Source organism: Rhineura floridana, chromosome 11, assembly GCF_030035675.1.
Source record: "Rhineura floridana isolate rRhiFlo1 chromosome 11, rRhiFlo1.hap2, whole genome shotgun sequence".
Lineage (NCBI taxonomy): Eukaryota > Metazoa > Chordata > Lepidosauria > Squamata > Rhineuridae > Rhineura > Rhineura floridana.
In genome coordinates this window covers 55,960,454-55,983,435 of record NC_084490.1, presented here as the reverse complement: position 1 = coordinate 55,983,435, position 22,982 = coordinate 55,960,454, and the positions used below count along the sequence as shown (strand labels likewise).

Genomic DNA, 22,982 nt, shown 5'->3' with positions numbered 1-22,982 from the left:
ATAGCCCCCCTCCCACAAGGGCTTTGTTCTATAGGCCTTTCCTCCTTCCCTCTCCATTGCTGTTGTTCTTGTCATAGTTGGCTTGGCACTGAACGGTACAGTGGAAAGTAGGGAAAGTAATTAATGCAGAGGAAGGGTAGCTAGATGAAAGAAAGTGATACTGGGGTAAGAGAAAAACCTAGAAAGAGAGAAAGAAAGACTTGTAGAACTTTGCATTGCCCACCCAACCTATACCAAAAGTAACCTCAGAGATGCCTCTGCATCTTCTGCTCACACATCTCAAGGGGAGAGATGCTGCAGTCTCCCTAAGAGAGCTTTCTCTTGGGCTGGGCTGCTCTTATGATTGGCACACCCATCTTACTGTTCATCCTAAATCTGCCTTTCTGAAGCTTGAAATTCTTGCTTCGAGTCCCATCTTCAGAAGCTGATGAATTGCGGTGTACTCTGTATGACGTCCTTGAAATGTCTGGATTTAAAAACAACAACCTTCCACTTCCCTGTAAATATTTTCTTTAGGCTAAGCATACAATTTGTTATTTACTATAATAGATATATTTATATTTTAGTCTGCCTTTTCTAAATATCCAAGGAGGACCATGCAACACTAAAATTCCAGAAAAACATCCTTATTACAAATGAGGCACCAAAATGCTACCCTGAAAAAATACATGCTTTTCAAGCATACTCTGTCCCTTTTGTTTCGGGGATAGATCTTCTATATCAGGATATGTTATTATTTACTTATATGCCACTTGGGCTGAGCAACCATAAAATCTCATTAGAGTGAGACAAGAGGCACTTATGAGGCCATTTATGCTGTTGCAAAGTTGGGGTGACTTAGACGGCATCCTGTACACTCCCATCATGAAAATGGGAGGGGGAGGGAGACACCACTGCAAAAAGCACAGAATGGAGCAACAGCAGCAGCTAGACTCCCTCAGCAACCATGGCAACATTGCTGACTGCCACCAATCACAGGGCAGGACAGCAACAATGTCCCAATGACAGCTAACCATGGAAGGTGCCAATGCATTCATGACAACAGGGAGTGCGCCATGCCATCCTGCATACATACACACTCAACCTTCTAGGCGTTAAGGTGTCACAACAGCCTTCATTGCCTAATCAGCTGTGGACACTCAGCAATTCTTGAGCGATCTGGAAACCCCCATCTCCCCTGAGAACCATGAATATAGGGGTTTGAGCACCATATACCACCTACACATTTTGACTGCACAACATAAAGAGAAGGAATGATAGGAACTGTAACATAGCAGTCTAGTAGTTCCTTGAATGGAGGTCTCCCTGGGGACAAGGGTTCAAGGGGCAGCAGGGAGGGCTGGAAGGAGACATTTGATGGCAGGGAAAGGGAGGAACTAAGACAGGCAGCAAGGGAAGCCTTAACCACACTCTCATGGAAGCCACCTCCATTACTTCACTGCATAAGGCACGAGGCTGCAAATGAAGCTGCGGGTTGAAACCTCAGAATGGAGAATAGGAGGAAGTGCCTTGCCAGCAACAGTCCTTCAAAGGCAAAAGGGGGGGGGACTCCTGGAACTCAAATCCACGATGAATATACCTCAAAGGAGTTCCCTACTCGCTCAGCCATAGGAGCAAATAGGAAACAGAGACATCATGGGCATATGTCACTCCCCAACTGTCAGCTTGAAGACCCAGTCATATATGCTAGTACTGATTTAGCTGCTGCAAGTTCCTGGCCCAGTGGAACAGCTCAGGTTTCAAGTGCAGGGGGGTCCAAGTTCAAACTGTAAATGTGACCTTCCATACGAAGAAGCACATCTGAGTCGGGATGGGCAAATCTGCCAGTTTTGGTTTCTCTCATTTTCTCATTTTTCCAGTCTTAAGTTTAGTTCCAATTTAATTTTTAAGTCCTTGTGAAAATTCATCAGCATTTTAGTGCGAATTTCTCCTAGTATATACATTTTTGTATGCAATTTTGCCTAATATACATGTTTGCAAAGCAGTGTTCCCTAATATAATGCTTTTTTGTATGATATTTTCATTTAATCGTACATTTTAATGCACACTTTACCCTAACATATGCATTGTTATACACATTGCCTGGCTGGAGAACCACATTGCAACATTCAGAGAAGTGTAAATTTCAAAGGATGGCTGTGTTGCAGTTCATGTATTGTTTCAGGAATTGCAAATGCAATTTTAAATGCAAACAATTGAATTCCTCCCCTATCCCTACACCTGAGAGACTGTGGTACCTGAGCCACTCGGGAAGTGGTTGCATGGACCAATACACTGACTCCTTGAACGGGTCACTAACCATCCCGCCCTGGCAGGCTACTGCTGCTAGTTACTGACCTAAAGGACCTTATTGTCCATCCACTTCTCCCTGCCAATGGATTGCCTCATTCAAAAGCGCTTCCAGACGGACCATTTAGTAGCACCCAATCATTACTGTCCTGCTTTAAGCTGGAAGTGGAATAGCAACTCTGCTTCCAGATTTCTGGAATCCAAATAACAACCTGTAACCAAATGGGCAGTTCCTTTTCCCCCAGCCGCAGATGCATGTTGGCGGGAGGCAATTTTCATTGGAACGATTGTGTAGGAGATGGTTAAATACTCTCTTCTCCTTCGCTGCAGTCCCAAACACAATTCCCTCCACTTTCTGCAATTCAGGCATGAGGGAAGAGGGAAATAAAGCTATATGCTGTTTGCAAAGAGAAGGGTTAAAGAGGCAAGATGGACCATAGAGAAGGAAAGAGCATAATCTATACAGGCCATTACTAGCATTTATATGCTTGAACAGCTGCATTTTGGTTATTTACACCTGAGGAAATTGTGCAGCTGTTCCATTGCGCAAAAAAAGAAAAAAGTTGGATTTTCTGAATTCTGGAAAAAAATGGAATCTGAACAGGGTTAACATGGAAGGAAGTCATTTTGATCACTGCGTCATGCAGGTGTTGTGTAAAAAGTAGTAAAGTTTGATAATAAATGCCCAGTGTGGAAGCAGCTGTCTATGGCAGCAGCATCCATTCTGTGTATGCTTTGAGAGGCCTGTCCTGTTACATGCCCTGGAGCCTGAACGGGCAGAGAGTGGAGGAGTCATTGACCCTAATTCCTGCTAGCCCTAAAGAACCATCAACTGCAGTAAGCTTCAGCAAACAGCAGAGCAGCCATGATGGACCAAAACAGATGATAAGGATGGGAAAGTACCACTCTGTGCCACTTTGAGTAGCCTGCTTGGAACTTTTTGTTGACTCTCAGTGACAGTCGTGTGAGACTGTCTTGGCACCTTGGAAAACATCATAATATCAGCATAATAAGATGCTTGTCTTGAGCCATGTTAGTAGGGGGTAGACCAGCAAGCAGCAAGGGGGCGAGGAGGACTTGGACTGGAACGTTCCAGTCGGAGAAGAACCCAGCAAGGGGAGGGACGATGAAGTGGCCGCCACTCCGAACATTGACGGGTCACCTCCAGCAGTCCCAGACACCCCCTGGAGAGACCATCTGACCTGTCAGTCACTCCTCTGCCTGAAGAGGCACCTCTCCCAGCACCTGCGCCACCGCCAGACAGCCCTTGCCCTGCAGAGGGAGAGGACAGGACAGAGACTGAGGCCCCGACTTTGCCCCGGTCCAGGAGGTGAATGTGGTGGGAGATTCAACAATCTCAGCTCAGGAGTGTGCACTTATGTGGACACCTCCAACAGTGACTCGGGGTTCATGCAAACAGGGAGCCCGCACAGCCCTACTTAAGCTGGGCGAGGGGGAAGGGTTAGTTGCTGAGTCAACGTCTTGCCGCTAAGTTGTGCCTAGTTAGTTGAAGAGAGATGCTGAGTTCTAAGTAAGCCGTAGGTAGATTCATGAAGCGCACTGAACTGAAACTTTCTCTTACTTCAGTAAAAAAACTACAGCTATGTCTGAGTCTGAGCAGGACAATGCTAAAGACAAGAACAATGGTGTCACAATGGATCTGGAAATATAAGTGTTGGATTGTTTCAAATAATGTATGGGAATGTGTCAAAGAAATGCTGGAAAAGCAGTCCCAGTTATACTTTCCTCCAGAAAGAGTATGGATACCCATAGTCTACATCTTATGTGGAGGTTCACCTACATAAGTAATGAAATTAACACAAAAGGGGGAAAATTCCAGTTTCCTGATCCAGTTCCTGATTAATTTAAAAGGTGTTAAGAAAATCATTATGTATGGGGTTGCCTTTGAAGATGGTTCGGAAACAGCAGCTGGTGCAGAATTCAGTAGCCAGATTGTTGACCAGGATAAGTCGTTCTGAACATATAACACCAATTGTGACACAATTGCACAGGCTATCAGTTAGTTTCCACGCTCAATTCGAAGTGCCGATTTTGACCTATAAAGCCTTATGTGGCTCAGGACCCTAATACCTCAAGGACTGCCTCTTCCCATATGAACCAACCCAGATCCTGCATTCATAATCGGAGGGCCTTCTTCATGTGCCCCCTCCACAGGAGGTTCAGAGGGTGGCAACACAAGAAAAGACCTTTTCAGTGGTGGACTCCTGGCTGTGGAATACTCTCCCCAGGGAGGCATGCCTGCCACCATCTTTATCCATCTTTAGGCACTAAAGGCCTTTTTTTTTTTTTTTACCTAGGCCTTTCGCCCTGTATGCATGGGGTCTTGGATATTGATGACCCCTTCTAGTGGGGCAGAACCTGTATATGTGCCCTTCATTTCTATTTATTTATATTGATGGTGTTTGCTTTAACTGATTTTTAATTTTCAAAAGTGTTTTTATGTTTTATTGATTCTTTTGTTTTTAACTGGTTAATGTAAGTTGCTTTGGATCACCTTGGTGAGAAAAGTGACTAACAAACGGAATGAATGAATGAATGAATAAATAAATAATAATAATTTATCTCTTCCTTTTTCGCTGATGCATTTCCAACTCTTCTTCACACACTTCCTCTCAGCTCTGGTGGTGTAACTATAACTTTTATTCCGAAATGTTACATATGCTAGGAATTAAGAAGTGAGGATGTGCTATGGAGTGTAGAAATTCTTTTCAGTGAATAGAAGGGTGGAGAAAGTTAGGAGACCAAATCAGTCAAACTTCAATTAGGAAAGGATATAATAAATTCTTGGATTGCTTTGTTGATGTAGTTATAATGCTATTATTATGCAATTTTCAATCCATATTATTTTCTACATATTTTGCATGGCTTTTTGTTGCTATCTTTTGATTTAGAGTTCAGAACATTCCATATGAAAATAATACGTTGTAATAGAAGCATTATACATCAATAAACTAATTGATTCATTTCAGTTATTATTGTGAGTTTGTGATCTGTCACTAGCAACAAAGTCCTTGCCTCCCGTTCTCGTTAGTGTCTCACCCTAAAGACCAGATGAAGTGAACTGGGGTGGGTGGTGAGTGTTTTCTATCTGCTAGTGCCTAGCAACATTATTTACTACATGTGTACCCTACTTTTACTCCAAGGAGCAAAAGGCACAACAGCTGTGGAATACTGAAAGCCTTCACTCTGAGCAGTACCAGTGATGTTTGTTCAGAAAGGAAAGACATACGTATGTGGCTACCAAACAGCCATTCCAGCAAGGCTCCTGTGCCTTGGAAAGTGGCTTGACAAACAGCAGCGTAGCAGGTGCAGTGTCCCTTAGGGACCAATCTCCATATTAGGAATGCCATCACCTCTTGAGTAGCTGCCTATTCTGGAGCTTGCAAAGATGGAGGAGCCTGCTGGCAACCCCACAGAGGAACAGCTGAATCAGGGAAGGCTATAGTTCAGTGGTAAGCATCTGCGTTTGCATGCAGAAGGTCCAAGGTCCAATCCCCATTATCCCCATGTAGGGCTGGGACTCAGGAGGAGACTCCTTGACTGAAATCCTGGACAGCCCCTGTCAGTCAGTGTATATAATACTAAGCAAGATAGACTAAGGATAGTTTGTAAGGGTGCTGGGAATTGTAGCACTCTGAGAGGCCACCTGACTCTCAGCACCCTTAACAAACTACACATCCTAGGATTCTTTGGGGTAACCCCCTGACTGTTAAAGTGGAATAAGAATGCATTAAAAGTATGGTGTGGATTTGACATAAGACAATACTTACCCCTCACTCTGTGTGTGCAATGACAGTGTATTCTGTTCCATGTATCCAGGCTATGACTTGCAAAACAAAGGTGTTCATGAGTGTGGCCAGTAGTAGTAATGATTGGAGCAGAGCATATGGCATTTGCCAATAAAGGGCTTATCTGCATGTGGGGTTTATGTTTGGGATTGGGAGACACGGCTATTAACTATGGGGTGGGGGAAGGACCACAATACCTGTTGGAACGCCTCCCCCGTTATGAACCTGCCCGTACACTACGCTCATCATCAAAGACCCTCCTCCGAGTTCCTACTCATAGGGAAGCTCGGAGGGTGGCAATGCGGAAAAGGGCTTTTTCTGTGGTGGCCCCTGAACTGTGGAACGATCTCCCAGAGGAGATACGCCTGGCGCCATCGTTACTATCTTTCCGGCGCCAGGTTAAAACTCTTCTCTTCACCCAGGCTTTTCAACATGTTTAGTATGCGCTGATATTGTTTTAATTTTTTAACATTTTAAACTTTTAATGTGTTTTTATATTGCTCCACGTTTATTGTATTTTTGATGTTTCTTGTCTTGTGAACCGCCCAGAGAGCTTCAGCTATGGGGCGGTCTATAAGTTTAATGAAATAAATAAATAAATAAATAAATTTCAGCAGTACAGTGTAGCCATGATCTAGGTTATGTGTACACATTACCCACTTAAAATGCAGCTAGGTGCTTTTTCTCAATTCAAATTGAAACTGATTTGGTGGAAAATGCATCAAAATGCAATATTTTGTAAGAAATACAGGATAAGTATAGATTGTTGCTAATATATGTGCATTGCTTCCCAAACCAGTGATGGGAGCGCACTGGGTGCAGAGTAAAAGGGAGCATGTTCGCAGCCACAGATTCCATGTATAGCAATGGAGGGTGATGGTGGAAGTAGGCATGGAAGACATTTGCAGCCATTTCACTTAATTTGCCTGTGTGTGTGTGTGTGCTCTGTCTTTGAATCTCCAATTGTGGTAGTGGAGTGCAGGCCACTTTTGGGTCCTTATGTCTCGAGTCCTGAGGCAGATACCTGCAAGAGTTCTGAGAAAGCAAGTGCTAGGAACATAGGCACATAAAAAGCTGCCTTATACTGAATCAGACCACTGGTCCATCTAGCTTAGTCTACACTGACTGGCTGCAGCTCTCCACAATTTCAGACAGGAATCCTTTCCAGCAGTACTTGGAGATTCCAGGGATTGAACCTGGGACTTTCTGTATCCAAAACATGTGCTCTTCCACTGAGTCACAGCCCTTCCCTTATGTGTTCTGAAGCTGAGTTGTTTGTGTAAAGTGCCCTTCTTCCATAGTTCCCATTATCAAATTGTGTGTGTGCACACGCAAACACACACACACCATGTACACTGCAAGAGGCCAGAGAAATACAACTCCCATGCCACACACCCTATCATCTGATGTATGGTATTCCTCTCAGTGGCTTGCATACCACTGCTGATGCATCATGACTGGGTGCAAAATGAATGTGAATGCACTGGAACTGCATAGAGAAGAGATGATTAAGAGGCAATATGATAGCCATTATCAAATATTTGAAAGGATTTCACAAAGATGATGGAGCAAATTTCTGTTTCTTCAGAGAGTAGGATCCGAACCAATGAGTTCAAAATGCAAGAAAAAGGATTTAGCCTAATACTAGGAAAAACCTTCTGATGGCATGAGCTATTTGTCAGTGGAACAGAGTGTCTGGGAAAGTGGTGGACTACCCTTTATTAGAGATTTTTAAGCAGGGGTTGGATGGCTGTCTGTCAAGAATGCTGTAGTGATTTCCCGCATCAACATGGGGTTGGACTAGATGATCTTTGATCCAATTCTGTGATTCTGTGTATTATTTGCAGCAGTTGAAACAAACACTCCCAGCCCCAGGTCTAAGCTCAACTCATTAGCCGCTAGACCATATTTCAGGTGGACATTCATATCCCACTTGCATATGATCTGGGACTGGAGAGACCTAGTATTTTAAACATGGTCTGGTACAGAATCTTCCCTTCAAATGAGCTTTTGCATTTTTGTCTGTGCATTAGTCAGATAATTAAACCTCCCATCATCTGAGGCTGAGCAGACAGGTTATTTCAGGCTTTGTAGTGGACCATGGACTGCAGATTGTGCCTCTCTGCTGTCCAGCCTGCTTCATTCTTTACCACCCTCCCTGGTCCTGGGGTTGATAATTTGTTGACACAGCCGCCCTCTGGTCTGATTATTCCTAGGTGATGGGAGGGCAGCAAACAGGCTCATTTTCAGCTCCTCCATCCCTGGAAATGGGAGCTGGCTGTGGGGCAGAACTGGCCTCTTGCCCTTCTGTCATGCATCATCGGTCATGACCTTTTCCTTGGAGATGCCAGATTTCTCTACATATCTCTGGTGACAATCAGAGTGTCTTCACACTCTGTAGAGCAACAAGATGCCGGTTTGTTACTCCCTTCCTAGTCTCAAGGGTGCAGGGTGGGTGGGGGGGAACCTACTTAAATCATATCTGATTAAAAACACATTGTATGAAAATGGATTGAAATAGCTCAACACCTGCTTATTCTGTTAAAAGTTATCTCAAACAATGACTGTTTTGAACTTTTAGGAGCTTCCAAGAGAAGAGGGCTCCACACCTGTGAAGCAGTCATCAAGAATGCCTCTCTGGGGGCCCTTGTTGCTCTCCAGAATTGGTACCTAGAAGATACGGTCAAGGGTGTCTGAGAGAGGTGGTTTCTAAAGTATCTTTTGTTTAAAGGCCACTTTCTATTTACCATTTGCAATATTTACTGTGTGTGCACAACTGCACATACTATCCACAACTTAGGATGCTTCCAGACTCATGGTATTTTCAGAAGCAATTCGTTCACATACTGGCAAATTCAGATTGTGCAATTATAGTCGATTTGGAAGGTCTTGCACAACAAATCTTCCCCCAAAGATTGGACTTTTTGCAATAAATAAAATGATGAGGAAATGGATAATACTAGTTTGACAAATCATCTAACCTCCCCACAAACAAGTCAAAATGAGTGCTCATTAAATAGCAATTATCATCTAATCTGCCTGCAAATAAATCAGGATGAATGCCCAATAACTGGTCATGTGGAAGTGCCCCTGGTGATACAGTGTGTTGCTGTTCCCATTTTACACATGTGTAACCCTCTAAAGCTGAAAGGTAGTGGCTTGACCAAGATCGCACAGTGAATTGGGGCTGTGGTGAGAAATGAGACCATACTGCCCAGACCCCTGGTCCTACTTTCTAAACATTGCAGTGTTGGTTCTCAACCATACTTGTTGACTTATTCTCTTACATATATTTCACTTACACATTTGCAAGATTACGAGTACATGCATAGTCCCACATCCAGGGCAAAAGGGAGATGCTAGTTTTGAACTAAGTTCCTCCCCCTCCTGCCTTGCCTCTCCAGCCCCAATTGTCTGTTTGTTTATGGTCAGTTTCACCATCATAAAGATTTTCTAAATAATATTATCAGCAATTAACAGCTCATAAAATGCTAAGCGTATTGCAAGGCCATTTGCTCTGGAAGCTTTGTAAGACTCTGGCACCTTGGTAGTTAATTTTTCTAAATCTGAATGGCTGCAGAGCTCATATCTGTGGTCTTGCAATCTCTGCTTTCAAGTTCTTAGACCTGAGGGACAGCTCAAGTTTTCCAAAAATTCTTTAATTTATTCCTAGTTAGCTTCGTTGTAGCCAGTGGAGAGGAAATGCCTGTCAGAATTATAAGGATTTAAATCTGTTGTTTGGCCTTAAATCATATCAGTATGAACTAGTTTGCTGTTAATAATAAAAGCATTTCTGTAGTGTTTTCAAGTGTTAAAAATGCTTCACATATGTGCATTAATTTTATTGTAGTCCTTCCAACAACTGTATAAGATTGGTCATTATTACCCCCACATTATATATGGAGACTGAAGGTGAGAGTGAGTGGCTTGCATAAATTCATGGCAGAAGGAAGATTTAAATCTGCAACAACCTTATTCATAACTTGGATTTAATGCAAGAGTGGGAAACATCAGGCCCGGCAGCCAAATGTGTCCTTCCAGGCTTCTCTGTCCAGCCTTCTGGTCTCTCCTCAGGTATTTCCCCTTCCCAGGCTGCACCCATTTCCTCCAGGCCACACACCTCACTGGCCCTCTTCCACGCGTGCTCTTGCACTTGACAGGTGATAATGCCTCTTGCTTGCCTAGATGGAGAGGTACGTGGTGTGTGTGTAGAAATCTCTGGCTTTTCTGTGGCACACATGTATGTAGCCTACATACATGCACATTAACCACTACATGTGGTGTAGTGGTTAAGGTGTTGGACTATGACCTGGGAGACCAGGGTTCAAATCCCCACAGCCATGAAGCTCAGCGCATAGTTAAACTATGGAATTTGCTCCCACAAGATGCAGTAATGGCCACCAGCTTGGACGGCTTTAAAAGAAGATTAGACAAATTCATGGAGGACAGGGCTATCAATGGCTACTAGCCGTGATGGCTGTGCTGTGCCACCCTAGTCAGAGGCAGCATGCTTCTGAAAACCAGTTGCCGGAAGCCTCAGGAGGGGAGAGTGTTCTTGCACTCGGGTCCTGCTTGCGGGCTTCCCCCAGGCACCTGGTTGGCCACTGTGAGAACAGGATGCTGGACTAGATGGGCCACTGGCCTGATCCAGCAGGCTCTTCTTATGTTCTTATGTTCTTATGTTCAGTCGCTGCCTCTCAGCCTCAGAGGAAGGCAATGGTAAACCACCTCTGAATACTGCTTGCCATGAAAACCCTATTCATAGGGTCACCATAAGTCGGAATCGACTTGAAGGCAGTCCAGTCCATACAAAGGTAAGAGTCACATCCATTGCCCCACCTACTTTTGCTTCTAGTCCCACCCACTTTTGTCTCTGGCTCCACTCACTACTGGCATGTGGACCCTGGGAGATTACCTATGAGGGAATGTTTCCCCCACTCCTAGTTTAATGGAAGGCAGGAGCAGTAAAAATGCAGGTGGGACATCCCTTCCTCTCTGGGCTTCTGTCCTGTCCCCAGTTTCAGTGTAGGCTTCACATTCTCCCTCAGTGAAAAAATTGAGAATGGTGCCTTTATTGATGTCATGCATCCAGGGCAGGCCTTAGGTCCAGTTTCTGGTGTGCTTGAAGCACTTTGGCTAGTGGAAAGATCTGGAGTGAGCAGCCAGGATGAGTGAGGGGTGGGAGGCAGAACGATGGCAGCCAGGGCCTCCCCTACCCTACTTTGAATTGTAGTATATCAGAGATGCTGGCAAGCTGTTTTTTCAAAAAATGTAAAGGGTACTTTCTTCAAGAGAAACAGCTAATCCGCCACAGCCCACTTCTTTCCACAGCAAGAGTGACTGGAAGGATTCTGAATGGTAGATTGTAAAGCCTTGGTGGTGTTTCCATTGTCCAGTGCTTTCTGCTCTGTTGCACTTGTGGGGCAGCACCCAGCTGAATCCCTTGATTGCTTATATACACATACGCTTCCTCGAAAATTACACACATGTACCCCAAGGTTGCAATTAGCATACATTAGCAAAACTTCCAGTCAGCTGAACTCAAAACCAGCTGGGTTTTCCTTCCTTATTGTTCCCTTCCTTTCCACTGCCTGTCTTACTTCCGGAAGGGCCAAACGTGGAAGGAGCGGGACTTTTTGAGCTGCTTTGCAGGCCTTGGGAACATATTGGGTGTTCAACAGGGAAGGGGGGGTACGGGTGACATGATGCAAGGGTGGGGAGGCAGTTGGACTCGGCTTTTTAATTGACTTCTCCCCAAACTGAGCCAGCTGGAAAAACAGAGTAGGGGTAATTAGTTCACATCAAAGCAAAGCCACCTTGCCTATGTCTGGCAAAGAGGAGGTAGTAGGCATTTGTGCATGTCCGCTTGCCCTCTTTTGGCTTGCCTCTCTGGAAACATATCAAAGCCCTCCCTCCCTGGATCAAGGCCTTCCAAAATAAGCATGTAGAACTTCACCTTAGCTCAGGGCTAGGTGTGTAGCTACAGACTACCAACAACAGGGGTAGAAGGGCGGGATAGAAATATTTTAAATAAATAAACAAACACGGGCTAATGGAGCACCCATGGAGATCATTTGCACCAGGAGATAGATGGGGGGAGTGCACTTCTGCTGATTCTTCTGGGCATCTCAGCAATTTTTGATTTTATGATATCCTCCTGGGCCAACTGTCTGGCTTGGGTTTTGGGGGTACCATTTTGTGGTGGCTCCAATCCTTCCCAGAGTGCAGATCCCTGAAGGTGGTGCTGGGATTCTGTTGCTCTACCCCATGGCCTTTGACAAGATTCCATCCTAACTTTTTATTATCTACATGAGACTGCTAGTTGAGGTCATCTGGAGATTTGGGTTGCATTGCTGTCAACAAGAGGATCACACCCAGCTCTAGTTCTCGTTCCATGATCTGGCAGGGGCTGGGGTGGAGCAGTGGAATTCTGAATGGGTGCCTGGAGGCCATTTTGAAATGAATGAGGGTGAACAAAGTCCAAATTCAGATACGATGAAGGCAGTTTTGTTTGGGTGGTTCAAAGGAACATGGAGAAGATATTCAACCTGCTTTGGATGGAGTTGCCCTTCCTCTAAAAAAAAGCTTAACTGTTTGGGAGTACTCCTGGATCCATCCTTGCTTATAGCAAGGATTGCAGGTGGTAGCAGTGGCCACAAGTGCCTTCTACCAATACTGTCTTGTTCAGCAATTAAACCCTTTCCTGGGGAAGTCAGATCTGGCTACAATTATTCATGCTCTGGACACCTCCCAACTGGACTACTACAGGAACCTGTCTCCCTTCAGATGTTGTTGGACTGCAACTCTTTCAGCTTTGAGAGCCAGCATGGTGTAGTGCTTAGAGTGTCACACTAGGACTGGAGTGACCCAAGTTCAAATCCCCACTCAGCCATGAAAATCACTTGGTGAACTAACTCTAACCTACCCCACAGGGTTTTTTTTGTGAGGATAAAATAGGGAACATCATGTTTGTCTCCTTGTGCCCCCTAGACAAAAGTTGGGATATAAACGTAAAAAATAGTAACTCCCATCATTCCTGATCATTTACCATGCTGACTGGGGCTGATGGAATTTTGAATTCTAACAACATCCGGAGGGCTGCAGGTTCCTCATCCCTGGATTATTGCAATGTACTCTACACTGAGGCATGAAGGTAGTCAGGAAACTTCCATTGGCCTGGAATAGAGTTGGTTAATTTGGGCCCTCCAGATGTTGCTGAGCTACAGTTCCCATCAGCCTCAGTCAGGATAGCTAATTGTCAGGGGTGATGGAAGTTGTAGTCCAGTGACATCCCAAGGGTCACAGGCTAGCCACCCCTGGTCTAGAATGTGTCAGTGAGATTGTTGCCTGAAACCAGCAGAGTTGATCGTATTGTGCCAGTTCTGTACCAGTCCATATTGAGAACTTTGTTCATCTTTTGAGGCCCTCCTTATGGTCCCACTACTGACTGAACAAGAGACAGGGCCTCTTTTGTTGTGGCACCCAGATTATGAAGCCGCCTCCTCCCCCAGAGAGGTGTGTTTGGTCCCTTCATGCTTGTTTTGAAGTGGTGATTTAGGCAGACATTTTGTCATTAAAACTTTTTAAAATGTGTTGTGTTAATTGCTTCCATCTACTCTCTGTTTTTTTAATTACCTGCTCTTTTAATATATTTTTACATTTTCTTTTGTGGTTATGATATTCTATTACAGTGTTTTATTTTGTGTGCTGTTAACCACCTTGTGTCTGCATACCAAAGGATGGCAGGATAGAAATTTTGTTCTAAGTAAAATGAACAGGACTCTGTGGGGTTTCTGTGGCTTGTAAGCTACTTTTATGCAGATCATGGGCTTTTTTTAAAAAGTTTTTTTTCATGCTCCACCATGTTCCTGGTCCTATGGTTGCAGATACATTTGAATTCCTGTTCTTCCCTTCTGACCTTGAAATTCTTACCCCTTGTTTCTGTTGTTTAACCCATGATGAAAAGATAGCCAAGAAAAATAAGGTATATTTATTTAAAAGCATTTTTAAAGCACTTCATATTTCAAAAATCTCTAAGCGGTGTGCATTCTAAAAAAAAAGCGGCAAAACTTATTAAAAAAACAACCTTAAACCTATGAACCAATAAAACAATAATAATACATAAGAATATATAAAGCGAATAAAACAGGGATTCAGACATGTAAAACAGGGTCCAATCTTATGCGTCAAGGGAAGCCTGGGCAAAATGATAAGTCTTCACAAGACATCTGACGTAACCAATGGCAGAGGGAAGGGCATTCCACAATACAGGGGCAACAGTAGAAAATGCCCATTTTGGGTCACTGCCCTGTGGTATTCTGTAGAGTGCTGTGCCAGGAGTAGAATTTCCCCAGATGATCTAAGTGACCTTACAGGTCTATATGGGGCAGGCGGCCTTTCAGGTAACCTGCTCCTGAGTTGTTCAGGGTTTTATATGTTAACAACACCTTGACTGTGACCCAGTAGCTGATCAGCAGCCAGTGCAGTTCCCTCAGCACATGTGTTATATGTGCAAGCTCTACTCAACAACCTGGCTGCAGCTTTCTGCGCCAGCTGCAGCTTCCGAATCAATCCAAAAGGAAGCCCAACATAGAGTACATTACAGTAGTCCAATTGTGAGGTTAGCAACACATGAATCACAGCGGCTATGTTATCCCTGTCCAGGAAAGAGTGTAATTGGCATACCAGCCTAAGCTGATAATAGCTGCTCCTCGCCACAGAGGTCAACTGAGCCTCCAGTGACAAAGGTAGATCTAGGAGCACTCCTAAAGGACAGAGGGAGTGCAACCCCATTCACAACTGGTGAACTCTCCAATTCTCAGACCTGGGAACCACTCACCCGCATAGTCGTTGTCTTACCAGCATTCAGTCTCAGTTTGTTGACATTCATCCAGCCCACCACTGCATCCAGGCACTGGTTTTAAACAGTCACAGCCTCTCCTGATTCAAATGTTATGGAGAAATAGAGCTGGGTGCCATCAGCATAGTGATGACACCATGCCCCAAATTTCCTAATAACCACTCCCAGTGGTTTCATATATTGATAGATATTAAGCAGCATTGGGGATAAAATAGTACCCTGTGGCACCCCACAGCAATCCCTCAATGCTATTCTCTGAATGTGGCCTCATAGGTAGGAGTGGAATGACTGCAACATAGTGCCACCAACTTCCCAGTCATGGAGACAGTCTAAGAGGAAAACAGGGTCAATGGTATTGTGAGCTACTGAGAGATCAAGCGAGAACAAGGTCACATTCCCCCTCTCCCCCTCCTGAAGAAGGTCATCCATCAAGGTGACCAAGGCCAATTTCATCTAAAAGCTGGCCCTGAACTCAGACTGAAGACTGGACTGCTACCACCCTCTCAAGCGGCTTAGACAAAAAGGGGATATTTGTCACCAGATGGTAGTTGTCAAGTACCTCAGCATCCAAAGAGAGCTTCTTTAGGAACAGTCACGCTACTGCCTCCTTCAAGGCACCATACTCTACCACTACCCATTAAAAGAAGCATTAATCTCTGTCTGGACTCACGAGCCAACCCTCCTCAGCTAGTGTGAATTAGCTACAATGGGCAGGGGTTGAGACAGCACGTTGTAGCCCGAACTGCTGCAAGCACCATGTCCATGTCCTCAGACCTCATCAACCAAAACTAGTCCCACAAGATCGGGCAAGATATTGTGTCAGACACCTGACCTGGCTCTGTAATAACAGTAGCGTTCAACTCAACATTTTATCCTCAAAGTGCCTGACCAACTTGTCACAGCAGGCCTCTGACAGTTCCAATACTCTGTTCCTGGGGACAGATATCAACACTCCCCATACCACACAGAAAAGATCTGCTGGTCGGCTATTCAAGGATGCAATGGAGACAGCAAAATAAGCTTTCTTTGCCATCTTTGTCACCACAGTAGGTGCAATTATGCACTCTAGCATGTGTCCGATCAACTTCACCTTGAGTCTTATGCCACTTGTTTCTTTGTCCAACCTATTTCATAGCTTGGAGCTCCCTGGATAACCAGAGAACTATCCGGGCTCCACAATGTTGGACAGGGCACTCAGGAGCAATTGTGTTAACAGCCCAGTGCATCTTGCCAATCCATAGTGAGACCAGGACCTTGACAGGATTGCCAGGTATGACTTCCAGAAAATCCTCCAAAGCATTCAGGAATCCCTTGGATTCCATAAGTCTCCAGGGGTGGACCATCTTAACAGGTCCTCTATCCGCAGGGGGAGATTGGTGCTGCTAGACCAAACCATATACCTGCAATCATTCAGCTCATATTTTCATTCTAAAGAAAAATCATTAAGATGTTGCTTATTGTAGTGGTTTCCAACCTTTATAGGTACAGGAGCCCCTTTATAAGCTCAAAAATTTTTGTGACCCCCTCCCCCCAGGGAGGCAGGCTGGCTGCCAGGAAGGAAGGGGGAAAGCAGCCTTTCCTTGTAGCCTTGCTTCTTTTTGCTTCACAAAAAGCCCTCTCCTCTTGTTCTGAGTAAGGGCATCATCAGCAGTGGCCATGCAAGGAGACAGGAGTCAGGATAGTAATCCCCTCTTCTTCCTGGTATCTCCACCCTCAGCCTTCTTTGGCATCTGCCATGTATTTTATAGGCAGATACCTGCCCTTGGTGTGCCTGAAAGATGCTCTGGTGCTTCAGCAAAAGTCCTCCCCTCTCGTTTGGAGCAAGGGGGAGGTGTCATCAGCAGCGGCAGTGGGAAGCAGGGAGTCCAGGGAGTGAAGACTTTTTTAAAAATAATAATAAATAATTCATTTCTTTACTGTTCATGGCCCCTCTGATTACTTTGCAGTGCCCCTGGGGGTCATGGCCACTGGGTTATTATAATGTTTTAAGAATAAGCTGTGTCTTAATGTTTTTATTATTTAGATAAAGGGGTCTCCTGCTAGCTTACTGGCAAAGCCCCTACGTTCTTACTGCTGGTGAGACTTGAGGTATCTAGCAGTTGAGGTTTAGTAAAGTTTACCTGAACTTACAAGGACCTTGGCTTGATGAAGCAGCTTGGATTTTGTAAGACATATATTAACAAGCTTGTAGAGAAGCTGCACTGCAAAGTGATTTACTTTGTTCTGCCCAGCTCAGCATTTGCAAAGTCTGCTTATTGAATTATAACATTGCTTAGGAAATTTAAGTGAAATTTAAGTATAAGTGAATCTGACAAAATCCAGGTGAAATAGAGAGAGTGAATTGGAAAGCAGAGGGATCTCTACGTCAACCATCTCCCCCTCAACCTGAGATAGTTCTGTCTGTTTTTCAAGCCAATGGGCGTACTATGATTGCGGATCTACTGTTTTCTAGATTCTTGTCATGATCCAAAAAAATCCCAGCTTTTAAAAAATTCCAAGTTTCTGTCCCTTGTGATTTGTAGGTCCGAAAAAGTGTCATAAAGAACTGGGAACATGGGAAGCAACAAGCAAAGTCGAACTATCATGATTGCGAACACTCTTGGAAGATTAGAAGTGGCCTCCATCTTATGACATTTCTGAAATGGTTCCTGATACAAGACAAATTAACCTTGCTGAAAAGTCTTTGAAATTTAAATATGTCCTCCTGAGCAGTATGGCTGGTAATGAGATTAGCAAAATGGACTCTGAATGAATGAATGAAACTTTATTTTTACCCCGCCCTTTTCCAAACTGGAACTCAGGGCGGCTTACAAATAAAACTACATGTAGTTAAAAACAGACTCTGCAGAAATCTAACTTTCAGAGCATCCCAGAATGCTTTGCAATACAAGGCAAATGGACAATGTTTCCAAGCATTCATATCAGAGCTATTTACAAAAGCTCAGCTGCTCTGTATATAAATTCATAGTATAATTGCAAGTGGTCTATTGCTGACTTAAAACACAATTCTGTACAAGAGGTGAGGTTGAGGTGATCAAGCTAAGATTTACAAGAGGGTAACAGTAAGGCAGGTAAAATGTACATAGTAACAGAATTTTAAAATCTACTGCTTTGATTTAAAACATAGCAATGGAAATCTTCCATTATGTGATCTTCTGCTCCTGCTGTGCCAGGCAGACACTATGCCATGACATCACTCTTAACCCAGTGCACACGCACACTCTCCCCCCCCCCTCCAAACAACCAAGGAGGCAGCCAAAATGAAATTACAGCGCCTTCCCCTGTAGAAGCCTCCATGGCATAGCACTGGGAGGCCTAGGTGGAGAACATGGAGGTGTCCTTGGAGAAAGATTCGAGTCCTGCTGTAAGAACAACGCCTCCTTGCAAATAAACTCGACAACACTGCCCACAGCAAATTTGTACTGCTGCCGCCTTTGTGTGTTTGGGGACCAACATTTTCCAGGAGTGTGGGAAGGAAACCACCACTTGCATAAGGAAGGGGGGAAAGCTACAAAAGCATCTCATAGCTCAGTGGACTACAGAGTAGCTCAGGGAAAGGCAAAGGGTAGAATGAAACAAGAGATGCACCCCTGGAGAGATTTGAATATCTTTTCAAAGCCAAGCCTCCCTTTTTAGGGGTTTTGCTGGTAATAATAATTACAGAAGGCAAAAAAGGACATATTAATGAACCATGAACTTAGGTAAAGGGAGTGACCTGTTCTTGCCCCAGGATGCCTTTCATTTTGCCAAGTCCCCTTCATTCCAGCTAGCCATACCACTCTATTCCCATTTAGCAGGGCCAGTATCTGACAGTTATCTTCCCAAGAGACAATATTGTCCCCCATCCAGTCAACTCAACAGGACCCTCTTTTCTGTATAGTACATACTTCCTTGTGTCCTCTCCTTGTGGGGACACTGCTTCCTTCAGTGGACTAATGGAGGTTGATAAACCGGTACATAATATTTCCTTATATTGTAGGGAATGGAAGACACTCTGTGAGCCTGGATTTTTTTTCAGTATGTGGAGCAGGGATATCACAAATGTTTCCAGATAAAGTTGTACTTGGTCGGGAGAAGCGACATGAGCTGTTGTTCATTCATGTAGGTCACAAATGTCTACCATGTACAGTAGCTGCAAAGTTGGGCCTGGGTATTTTGAGACCACTTGGCTCCTATCTCTTTTCTTGGGAGGATTTGGGAGAAGGGTTGAAGAAACGTAGGAATCCTATTTTGAGATATGGTCTGCTCTCCCTTGCTTACCAATGACAATACAGCCCCAGTTGTAGCAGTGGAATTGCGACTCCTGTTGGGCATTTGCATTTGGAGTCCTGAGGCAGAGTACCTGAAAGGTTGCTGAGAGAAGGCAAGTATCAGGTTGTGAGCCTTTGGAGTTTTGCACAGAGTGCCCTTTCACCAGTGTACTTATCATCACCAAGTTCCCACCTGTATGCTCTGAAATTCATGAAGATGATAGAACGATGTAGCTATCTGAGTTCCCGCCTGGGTCTCATATCCTATTGATCATGTGCTGTGATTGACTGCAGAGTTAATTAGAATCCAGTCCTCCGCTATGGCTGTGGGGATGGAGAGGAAAGGGGTTGGAGGCTGTCATCTGGAGTTCTCCATTTAACGTCAATATTTTATTTACACCACCTCTATGGCAGGAGTAACTATACTCTACCCGTTTGTTAAGATCAAATGGGGAAGCCCTTCCCTGTGTCCCGTTTATGGTGGAAGCATGGTTAGCTGGGAGAAGAGATAGGGCTTTCTCAGTGTTGGCACCAGTATTTTGGATCAGCTTGCTCCATGAAGTTCAGACTACCTCCTCTCTGATTGCTTTCCATCAGCTTGCAAATATGTTTTTGTTTTGGCAGGCTTTGATTTTGTCAAACTGAAGTAATTTTATTGAAGACTGTGTTTTATCTGCCGTGCCCTGTCTCTGTTATGTTTTTATTGTTGCTGTATTTTATTGATGCAACTTTTATACCTGTATTAGAAAGCCATGGGTAAAAATCTTTAGAATCAGTAAATCAATACATCACCAGGTGGGACTAACCTGAGAACATTAGAATTCTGACTAATCTGTGGAACTCCCTACCCTTAAATATTAGACAGGCACCATCTCTGTTATCTTTTCAGCACCTATTGATTAAATGTCAACAAGCCTTTTAAGTTGAGACCTTATCCCAGTCTGCTTCTGTGTTGGAATTGCTTTTTAAACCTTTTTTTAAAAAAACAATGTTTTTTGACCTTTTTCTTAAAGATGCCTTCAAAGCTTTTTTTAAAAAAAGTTTTTAAAGTTGTTTTGTTTTAATGTATTTGTAAGTCTGTTTTTATGATGTTTTAAAGTGTTTTTAGTGTTTTTGTTTGCTGCCCTGGGCTCCTGCTGGGAGGAAGGGCGGGATATAAATCAAATAATCAATTAACAAATAAATAAATAATCTCTTTCCTTCCATGACCCAAACTATGTCCAGTTTTCCTCTTTGTTTTGATCCTCGGGCTGGAGATTCCCAACCCTTGCTATACACCATAGAAAAATCTGAGCAGTGCAAAAAAGAAAAAAGTGTAAGAGTTAGGCATCAGAGTTCAGGGAAGCTTGAGTCCATATATGTCTTTAAGAGGTGTTTGACACTGGCTCCTGTATCAGCCTCTCAAATGACCATGGGGAGGGCATTCCAAAGGGTAGGTGCCACCACCAAGAAAGCTTGCTTTTGTGTTGTCACCACATGACAATCTGCTGATTGTGAAACAACCAGCAGGTTTTACACAGAATATCTTAATGCTCGGCTTGGCCTCTACTGGAGGAGGCGGTCTGCTAGGTATCCTGGTCCTAAGTTGTTTAGGGTTTTAAATGTCAACAACTAAAACTGAGTCTGGCTTGGTAGCCAATAAGCCACCAGCGCAGATTCTCCAACACCAGTGTAATATGTGCAAGGCTTAGTGACCCACTGAGCACACTAGCAGCTGCATACTGCACTATTTACAGCTTCCAAACAGGGTAACAGGACAGCCCCACATATAGCACATTATAGTAATCTAGAACCATTATCTTACCAGTGCATGGGTGTTGCTATACCAGTGTTAATTCCCTCCACCACCAGCAACATCAAGGGCTTTTAGGTATCATTCTATTCCATCCAGTGGACATAACTTGATATAGGATTGGTTTGTACTTTTTTTTTAAAAAAAAAAACCCTTTACCAAATGAATGTTGTTGTTATATGCCTTCAAGTCGATTACGACTTATGGCAACCCTATGAATCAGCGACCTCCAATAGCATCTGTTATAAATCACCCTGTTCAGATCTTGTAAATTCAGGTCTGTGGCTTCCTTTATGGAATCAATCCATCTTTTGTTTGGCCTTCCTCTTTTTCTACTCCCTTCTGTTTTTATCAGCATTATTGCCTTTTCTTGTGAATCATGTCTTCTCATTATGTGTCCAAAGTATGATAACCTCAGTTTCATCATTTTAGCTTCTAGTGATAGTTCTGGTTTAATTTGTTCTAACACCCAATTATTTGTCTTTTTTGCAGTCCATGGTATCTGCAAAGCTCTCCTCCAACACCATATTTCAAATGAGTTGATTTTTCTCTTATCAGCTTTTTTCACTGTCCAACTTTCACATCCATACATGGTGTGAATGGTCCTGACATTAGTGTTCAGTGATACATCTTTACATTTGAGGACCTTTTCTAGTTCTCTCATAGCTGCCCTCCCCAGTCCTAGCCTTCTTCTGATTTCTTGACTATTGTCTCCATTTGGGTTAATGACTGTGCCAAGGTATTGATAATCCTTGACAAGTTAAGTGTCCGTTGTGATGTCCCTGTATGTATATAATACTGTAAATATGGTAAGTGCAGGTTTATTAGAGTATATGTGGTAAGTAGACTGAGTGAGAGGAGGGAGTACATGGGTTGGAATGTTGATGAGTGTTGTATTATGATTGGCTGAGCGCTTGAGTGCCTGAAGGTATAAATGAGAGGATGACAGTGGAGGGGGGGTTCAGTTGGTTGGTTTTGGGAGGCTTTTGTTTGGATTGGATTAGGTGGGTAGTGAGGCAGGTTATTGATGACTAGAAACAAAGAGTAACGCATCTTATGAAACCACACGCTTGTTGACTATACCTTTAAGTAATCTTGTTATTCTCTGTGTATATAAATAAATATTTCTTGGTTTACCAAAACACCTGATCCTTGGCTGGGTTTGCACAGACCAGAAGGGTGGGCAGGGCATATACCAAGGTTGGGAAACAGTATCAATGGTGGCAGCGGTGAAGAGATAGTGTAACATCATCAGGTATCCAGAGCAACCCAGGGCTGTAATCTTTAAGGCACAAAGATACAGGGGGGTTGAGGCCTGTAAGTGCACCCAGACACAAAGTAGCAATAAGCCAGGAGGAGACAAAGGCACAGTCTCAAGGCAATATTGTTTACAGAGTGTCTAGTGGTGCTGCCTAGCAGGGAGATCTTGAGAGATCTTTGCTAGAGCCGGTGAGAGAACCGTTTTGAGAGCAGGACCTTGAGGTGGGACCGTGACAAGGCGGTGACCACAGGAAGGGGCCTGACATCCGTGTTGTCAACTTTAAAGTTACATAAATCTTCTGTTGTCATTACTTCAGTCTTCTTGACGTTCAGCTGTAGTCCTGCTTTTGTGCTTTCTTCTTTAACTTTCATCAGCATTCGTTTCAAATCATTACTGGTTTCTGCTAGTAGTATGGTATCATCTGCATATCTTAAAATTACTGATATTTCTCCCTCCAATTTTCACACCTCCATCTTGGTCTAATCCCACTTTCCACATGATATGTTCTGCATATAGATTAAACAAATATATTAAATAAAAGACACCCCTGTCTCACACCCTTTCCAATTGGGAACCAATTGGTTTCTCCATATTCTGTCCTTACAGTAGCCTCTTGTCCAGAGTATAGGTTGCGCATCAGGACAATTAGATGCTGTGGCACCCCCATTTCTTTTAAAGCATTCCATAGTTTTTCATGATCTGCACAGCCAAAGGCTTTGCT

General features: G+C 43.8%; 1 long non-coding RNA gene across 3 annotated transcripts in view; it reads left to right on the top strand.

The window, feature by feature from the left end:
• LOC133367203 (uncharacterized) overlaps positions 1-22,982 on the top strand; it is a 114,288-nt gene that overhangs the window by 61,073 nt on the left and 30,233 nt on the right. The window contains exon 4 of one of the 3 annotated variants that reach the window (XR_009758544.1): positions 17,481-17,527. The exons of 1 other annotated variant lie outside the window; for it this stretch is intronic. This is a non-coding gene — a long non-coding RNA (uncharacterized LOC133367203). Of the gene's footprint in view, positions 1-8,679; positions 9,837-17,480; positions 17,528-22,982 lie in introns of those variants that run through there. One more of the 3 variants, XR_009758541.1, reaches the window with a different exon arrangement.